The 8599-nt window shown below is 35.2% G+C and overlaps 1 pseudogene; it reads left to right on the top strand.

Annotated features, from left to right (window-relative positions):
• The first annotated feature begins 252 nt into the window (after positions 1-252).
• LOC132310655 (small nucleolar RNA R71) lies at positions 253-351 on the top strand (annotated as a pseudogene).
• The last annotated feature ends 8248 nt before the right edge of the window (positions 352-8599 follow it).

Raw genomic sequence — 8599 nt, 5'->3', positions numbered from 1 at the left:
TATTTCATCTCAGCGGCTATTTCATTAGAATGGTCGACTTGAAGTAAGCGAACACTTTTCCTTCCATTTGAATTCCTACCATTCTTAGAAGATAAAGTTCAATGCAAAGAATTTTCACTTATGCTCTCATAAAGACGCCACACATCATCATCATACCTATTAATGTAAGAGCTACCCATGGAAGCATCAACCATGCCCTTGTAATTGTCCGATAAGCTCTCGAAGAAATATTGAACTAATTGCCATTTGGGCATGTCATGATGTGGAAACTTCTTAAGCAATTCATTGAATCTTTCCCATGCCTCATGGAACATTTCCCCATCCCCGTGTGAAAACTCCCAAATTGAGGTTCTCATGGAATTGGTCTTAGAAACCGGATAGTACTTCTTCAAGAACTCTTGTTGCATTTCTGCCCAAGAAGTTATTGAAAAAGGTCTAAAATTGTTAAACCAATATTTAGCCTTGTCTTTAAGGATGAATGGAAAAATTTTAAGCCTTAAGACCTCTTCCGGCATGTCCGTGTATCTCACGGTGGAATATACTTTAAGAAACTCATCCAAATGCTTGTAAGGTTCTTCACTTGGAAGTCCATGATAGTTAGGAAGCATTTGAATGGTTTGTGGTTTGATCTCATAGTGGTGTGCTCTAAATGGTGGCAATTGAATGCATATGGGTGCATTGTATTCATTAGGCACATAGTGAGCTCTTAAAGCAAGGGGAGGATTAGCAATTGGAGGTGCAACATGGGCACCTTGATTGCCTTGAATGATGGGAGGTGGTGGAGCATAGATTGGCCTTGGCATTCCTAATGGAACTTGGCCTTGTTGTTGTAGTGGATGAATGAATGGCCTCGGCATGCCTAATGGTACTTGCATGTTATCATGATGCACATTGGGGTGGAGGATGCCTTGTTGCTCTATGTAACCAAGGTCCTCCACATGGTCTTCATTATGTCCTTCCATTGATGAAATAGATTGACTAGAACTTCCTCTTCCCCTAGGGTTTCGAACAACGGATTCAATATGAAAATTTAGAGGGACAAAAGTAGGTCTCAATGATCTACGACCATGCATGCACAATACAACACAACAAGCAATAATGACAAACACTTCAACTTCACAACAAATCAACAATCAACAAACTTCCTCCACATACAATGTTCCCATACTCCCATGCTATCAACAATATGCAAGAAAAGTAAATTGCTTCCACGTGGGCTCACGATTAATCTAAGAATTGAAATACAAGCCTCCACACGGGCCGACGATTTAACTAGAGATTGAGTTAAGAAAGAGCTCACAAATGGTCCTTTAGCACTTCAATTTCAATTTTAGCTTTGCAAATTTTTAGATTTTTAGCCTTTTCCTTCTTTTGCTTAGCTCATTCGCTTGAATGCTCCTTTACTTGCTTCCTAGCTCAATACTCCTAGTCAAACAAGAATAAACACAATGAGTAATTAAAAGAAAAATAAAAAACAAAATAAAGACATGATCAAAAGAGTACTAATTCCAAATTGATTCCACAAATACGACGTTGCCTTTAATCAATCCCCGGCAATGGCGCCAAAAACTTGGTGTGCCCCGAGTCGTCACCCACGAAACCCCACGGTTTGTGATACCAAAAGATAATGGTGTAGAGCTATGATGAATGTGGCCAAGTTTTACATTTAGAAATTGCCATTACTACCTTTCACTAAAAATATAGTTAGAGCAAGTAGGGATCGTCCCAAGGGATTGGTGGGTCGTACAAGGTTAAGGAATCAAGATTATGATTAATAGGTCGAGTGATCAAAAGATTGGTTGGTGGTTGAATTACACTAAGATGTAATTTAAACTAAAGTAGGCAATTAAATATAAATGAGAGAAAATAAGAGAGAGATCTTGGAATTTAGGGATCACCACTAAGCATAGCTTTTCTACACCCTTAATGAATGATTAATGAGGGGAAAACATGTATTGCAGCATAGTGTGTGTGTATGGTTGATTTCAACAAGCATGGATGACAAATTAAGTATATATTATCTAAGCATCATGGTGGATAGCACAACATATCAAATTAAGCCATTAATCCTTTCTTTAAGCTCATAACCAAAAACATCACAAGTTTAGAGATATATGTTACTTACTTTTATAAGTATGGAATATCAAACAACAAGCATGGATTGTCCTCCCATTTAACATCTAAACTACAACTACACTACAATTAAGCTAATGACATGAAATTAAACTAATTAAACTAAGGGAAAGGTACAATCCATCAAGAAATGAGTATGAACCATCAAATAAACCACAAGAACATTCCATGAAGGACTATATCTTGACAATCTCTAGATCTATAGCATTAATACACATAGACATGCATCAATAACACAAGAAATAGAGACAAACACATAAACATCTATTCTAGCATACATAGACATATGGATAGAATGAAATGATCAATTGGAAGCATTAAACCATATAAATCATTGAATAAACAAGATCTATATATATAAAAGTGTCAAAACATGTATCACAATACAAATCCCCTCAAAAATACATAAATCAAGATGTAGAAAGTATGCTTAGGGCTAACTCTAGCCCCAAGAGGATGTCTAACCACTCATGGATGGTGTCCTCCAACCCTCAAGGGCTAACTCCATGGTAGAGATTGCTCCTCTTCTTGGTTGATGGAAGAACTCCAAGCTTGTGTATCTAGCCTCCTCCTCTCCTTTCTTCCTTGCTAAGATATGAAAATTGTGCCTCCCAAGTATCAAAAGTCTCTCCTCCCAAAAGTATATCTCAAAAAGTGGCTCATATTCCTTATATAGGTAGGTCAAATATCATCCCAAATGAGCTGGACTAGTACACCAAATATTGCTCCAATGATTAGATATGAGACAACTTTTAATGAACTATAATTTGGATTTTCTCGAGATTTGGAAAGTTCGATCGATCAAACTTGTGGTGAGATCGATCGAACATGGCTGAGATCTATCGAATTGAAGCTGGATCGATCGTCTATGGCGGCACCTTTTTGGATAAAACAAATCTGAGATATTTTGAAGATATTTTTGGGAAAAGGACAAAAGTGGTTAGCAGGGTGGTACAGCTGGATAAGATCTAGCATGTAGATTAGGACAAGAAAGTTCGATCGATCAGAGAATCAAGTTAGATCGATCGAACTTTGCGATCTTTGAATAGGGACAAACATGGCTCAGATCCATCTTGAAGTGCTTAGATCGATGAAAGTTGGATCGATCGAACTTTTCTTGAGATCGATCGAAGTTGCTGAAATTCCACCATTTGCTTCATTTTGTTCTACTTTGCTCCTTTCTTTGATTCATCCCAAAATTGCTTCATTTCTGCTCTTATTTGGCTGAGTTAGCTTATTTTAGGGATAAGTACTTAAAAATGGAAATAACATGAAATCAATACAAAGCGGGGAAAATAAGATAGATAAATGTTCTAGAATACCTAAGCTTAAGGGGTTTAAATGCGCACTTTTCAACGCTCATCATGTACTCATCTAACACAACACTTAATGTAAACATTAGTGATCAAACACCGTTAATGAGTTGTAAGAATCAAAATTACTAGATTGCCCTCAGGTTAAGACCTTTAGGTCAACAAATCTCACTCCGAAAACAAGAGTTGTACTCCTTTCTTAGAAAGAAAGGTGTAAGCTTACAAGAACATCTTGGTGAGTTTAATAAGATTGTTTGTGACTTATTTAATATAGATGTTAAGTTGAGTGACGAGGATAAATCTATTATCTTGTTGACATCGGTATGCTCTACTTATAAGCATTTATTAAATACTTTGTTGTATTGGAGAAATACCATCACGATTGAATAAGTTAAGAGTGTATTATGCTCAATGAAAAGTTGAATGGTGAAGATAAACATAATGAGTCTTATGCACTTATTGCATAAGAAAAGAAGAAGTTTGGATCTCCAAGGAATTTTATGCCATTATCGGAGAAAATGTGCTTCAATAGTGGGGTAAAGCGGCATCTTAAGTGGTGCTTTCCAAAAGGAAAGGAGAATGCATCTTGTGTCTGAGGATACGAGTGGGGGAAATGATGTTGATAAAGCCCTTTTAATTGTTGATATCAAGAAAGAAGCTAAAGAGTGGATACTTGATTTTTCTTATTCTTTTCATATATGTCCTCATAAAGAGTGGTTTACCTCCTACAAACTTGAAGTTGGTAAAGTATTTATGGAGAATAATTTTTCTAGTGATGTGAGAATTCAAACAATCAAAATCAAGACAATGAATGGATTGATAAGGACCTTAATGAATGTATGTCATGTTCCAAGTGTTCAAAGGAATGTAATTTCTATAGGGACTTTGGATTCGAAAGGTTGTTGGTGTGAAGTAAATAATGGGTTGATGAAGATTAGAAAAGAGCCATGTATCATGCTTTTGGGAAAGAAGGTAAATAATCTCTATGTTTTATTGGGAAGTATTATGTTAGGTGGAGCAGTTGCAAAAGGCAAAATGAAAGCTTGTTTGTAACACCCTGAATTTTTAATTTAAGGTTTAAACTTGATTAATTGTATGATCAATTTAATTTTGGAGACTTTGTATTAGTAATTAGGAGATTTAAGTATAGATTTTTATTATATTTTATGTGAGGTAACTTGATGTGATTTTTCTTAAATGTGGGATTTAAAGTGAAGGTCCTTGTTGCATTTTTATTTGCTTGTGGGGGAGGTTTGTGACATTATGTAAGATTGGGATAGTGAACTCAAATGTTAGCCCCAAAATAGGTTCAAAAGACACATGCCCTTGCACATGCATAAGGGACACACACATTTTGCCCCAAAACACACTTCTAGCCTTGGTCTTTTTCTTTGGTGGAGACAATACAGTTGAGAGGATGAAACAGAGAAAGAATAGGGTGGGAAAAGAAAGGTCCGGCCGAGAGTTTTAGAGAGACAAAGAGGGAGCACAACCGTGTGATTTCTAGAGAGAGAAAAAGACGGGGAAAGAGAGAAAAATGGTCCGGCCGAGAGTTTTAGAGAGACAAAGAGGGAGCACAACCATGTGATTTCTAGAGAGAGAAAGAGACGGGGAAAGAGAGAGAAAAGGCTAAAAAGAAAGGAGAAAACGAAGCTTTCAATTGTCATATCCTGGTAGGAATTTCTTTAGGGTGTGTTTGGTAGGTGTGTTTGGTAGGGTTGTTTGGAGGGATAGAGAGATAAAAGAAAAGAAAAAATAGGGTGGGAGTGTGTTTGGGTGGGTTAAATGGAGAGAGAAGAGAGGATAGGCTCCTTATTCCTCATTTGGTTTCTCTCCCACTTTGAGAAGATAGGGAGAGAAAGGATAGTGGAGTAAGTGATTAATTGGTAATACCAAAAATACCCTCCACAAATCAATATACAGAAAAGTTATTCCATTTATGTCCTAATTTTGTTTTCACCTATTATTTTTATTTTTTTCTTTTTCATTATATATATATATATATATATATATATATATTTACTTTTGTTTTTACCCATTGCATTGAACTATCAGAAAGAAACATTCCAAAATATCCTATGTGAGATTTTGGAAATGGATAATGTGTGAAGTGGTTATGAAAGGCTAGGACAGTAATTTGGTCCCTATCCTTTCTTTTATTTTCTCTCCTTTATCTTATCCAAATAAGAATAATTATCTTTTCATTTCTTTTCTTCCATATCTATCCAAACACGAGTAGAAATTATTACTATCATTTCTTTTCTTTTCTCTTCTTTTCTAACTAATATTATCCTTTCTTTTCTTTTCTTTTCTCCCCTATCTATCCAATCACACCCTTAGCTCTTACAACTTTGAGGGGTTTTCTTAAAAAAATTCTCTTTTGATTTCTGAATTTTGTGGTGAATTGTTACCATTTTTGCTCTTTAAACAAAGAAAGTTATGATCATGTTCTACAACTTGGTATATTATGATGGTTATTTGCATGTTTTTTTTTTAAAGGATATTTTTCTCTAGAAATTTAGCTTTTATTTCTTAGGTTGTCTAAAGATTTGAACTCTTGGTTCTAAATATTGCTACAACCACGTGTTTTTATGAAAAATTCTTTTGAATGTCCTGATAATTTGAAATATTATGTGGTTTTGTTTTAGTTGAAGAAATTCACATGCTTATTTTACCATGTTATTGTTCATTGTTTTGTTTTGAAAATTGAAATCCAAGGATTGGTATTTTTTCCTCAGAAATACAACTCCTATATGTATTCACGTGTGGTACTTTTCTAAAATTTTAAGCATATGCATGACACCTAATTGAGGCATTTGTTAGGTTTTTCCTACTGGACGTCGTCTCACCCAACAATTTTCAGGTACCAATGACTGATTTGGAGAGCATGGGAAGCTGCTGAAATTGCTTGATTGGAGGCATTATATTCATGTATATGTACTGTTTGAAGAAATGCTTGTATGAATTGATTTTGAGGAAATTGATGTAAATTGTGGATTTGACATACCTTTGTTGTATTGAAATGACTCTTGAGCATATTATGGGTTGTTGCCTATATTTTAGATGAATTGTATCTTGAATTTGGGTTTGGGAGCAAGCATGGATTTTCTTTTCTTTCCATTGTGTTGAGAATCAATAATTTTTTCTGAGGGCCGTAGTATTCCAAACATACAAAAATTGTTATCGCAAGTTCCCTTATGTGTTTAGTTCCCTCTCAGTAAAATTTAGTGATTTTTGAAAGAACATATATTTTTCTAAAATTGCGACGGTGCCTACTGTTGGTATTTTATCATTGTTGGGAAACGGATTTTTAAGTGATGTATTTGATGAACTTCTTAACATCTAACAATTATCAAATCTTCCAGATTTTTAGCGCATCTTGTCTACTTTCTACAACCAAAGCCTTGACATTTTTCTCAATTCCTTACATTTTTCCAAATGAATGAAGTTGAATGGTTTAATTCAGCTTACACTATAAAGCTATTTTTAGTTCTAAAAACTGATCTAATTGTGAATGTTTCCACATTCGGAAGTGGCTCAGTCATCTTATCCATTATGTCTAGTTTCTAAATAATTCTGGTTTGCCCTGTTTCGACTTAAAATGAATTTTCTACAAATTTTTATCAACCGCTCCATAGAATCCTTTTCCATAGGAGACAGCACTTTTATAATTGTTTGTTTTGTATCCCGATTGTGTTTCTTCACCATTAAACATGAATCTAGGGTCTGGTATATGAATTTTGGGGTTAATTTTTACATGATTCATTATTGTTGTTGTGGTTTTCGAACCATCATTTGTCATTGCCCGTCGTTACATTGTTTTTAGATCCACCGGAGTAATGGATGCAGCACAAACCTTCCTCCTAGAAGTAAGGAAAGTCTGATTCGATGATGCCAGATTAGATTCCAAGTTTGACTATTTGAACTTGGAGTTTGTTATCAATAGGTGAATGTGATAGAATGGTGAAGAGCAACAAGAAGGAAGATGTATTTATACAAGGCAGATAAATCTTGTTTAAGGTGGAGCTACGAAGGAGAGCGTAAAGACGAAATTTGAGCCAAGGTATCGATTGTTAGAGTGTGTCTTAAATTTTGCTAGAAATTTAGTTTTGGAAAAGATGGGCTAGTCCAACTTCTGCAGACATGTCCAACATGCCTCAGAAACTAAAGTGGAGATTCTGAAAAGTTGAACCGGCCCAACGTGCTTGATATGTGTGAGAATCAACTTTTTTTTTTCATTTGAGACTTTTCAAAGGGCCTTAGACTTGTGGAGAAAATTGTTTCTTATTGGAATGCTTCTATTTTAGAGCTAAAAATTGTTTTTGTAACTCCTTCGTAGGTAAGAATACTTGTCTAATAAGGAAATGAATTTGAAGACCCTATAAATAGAGGTGAAGTTGAGAGAATATTGTGTGAGAAGAAAAGTGTGAAGTGGGAGAGAGAGTGTGTGAGTTGTAAAAGAGCGAGATTGTGAGGGCGTAACCTTTATATTGAAAGAAAAGATACTTGTTAAGATAGTTGTCCTTCGACTCATAAATGTAAGTAATTCGTTGAATCACGTAAATCTTGTTTTATTTATGTGCGTACTCCTATCTATTTTATTTGCCATTATAAAGTGAGATCTTGGGGGTAATTTCCTAACGGAAGAGGAAGAGGATCCCAATTCTGCAAGATACAGCTCGATTCCAAATAAAAAAATTTAAAACGAGTGTGGTGCGTGTGTTTTTGTGTGAGACAGAGAAAGAGAGAGCTGGTGTGCCCTGATAGCAACCCAAACTACCAAGACCCATCACGCCAAAGCCGCCTTAGGTTTGAAGAACACGTTGCAATTTGCAACTAGCCTTACGTCTGCAGAGGTGCTTGCTAAATCTACTTGCAGTAAAACATTATAGCCGTTTGATTAAAATCACACTTTTTTATTGAACATTAACTTGAAGATTCTCCCTTGGAATCAACAACTACAGAGAACCTGACTGCTTAATCTTGAATGTTTCACCTATAGAACCTGAATGCTTGACCTTCCTTGCAATAAATAAATAAAATAATGATAATAAAATGCTTAACCTTACACTAATTTGCAAGGTAGAAGATATATAATTATTCTTGATGGTTACATTTGGTTAATTATCACACTCAAAATAAAAATTTTATTG

Source organism: Cornus florida, unplaced genomic scaffold (assembly GCF_030987335.1).
Source record: "Cornus florida cultivar Cherokee Brave unplaced genomic scaffold, ASM3098733v1 CherokeeBrave_3.0.0_Hap2_Chr05, whole genome shotgun sequence".
NCBI classification, from domain to species: domain Eukaryota; kingdom Viridiplantae; phylum Streptophyta; class Magnoliopsida; order Cornales; family Cornaceae; genus Cornus; species Cornus florida.
The sequence above is the reverse complement of the archived record's forward strand: the minus strand, read 5'-3'. Positions and strand labels throughout refer to the sequence as shown.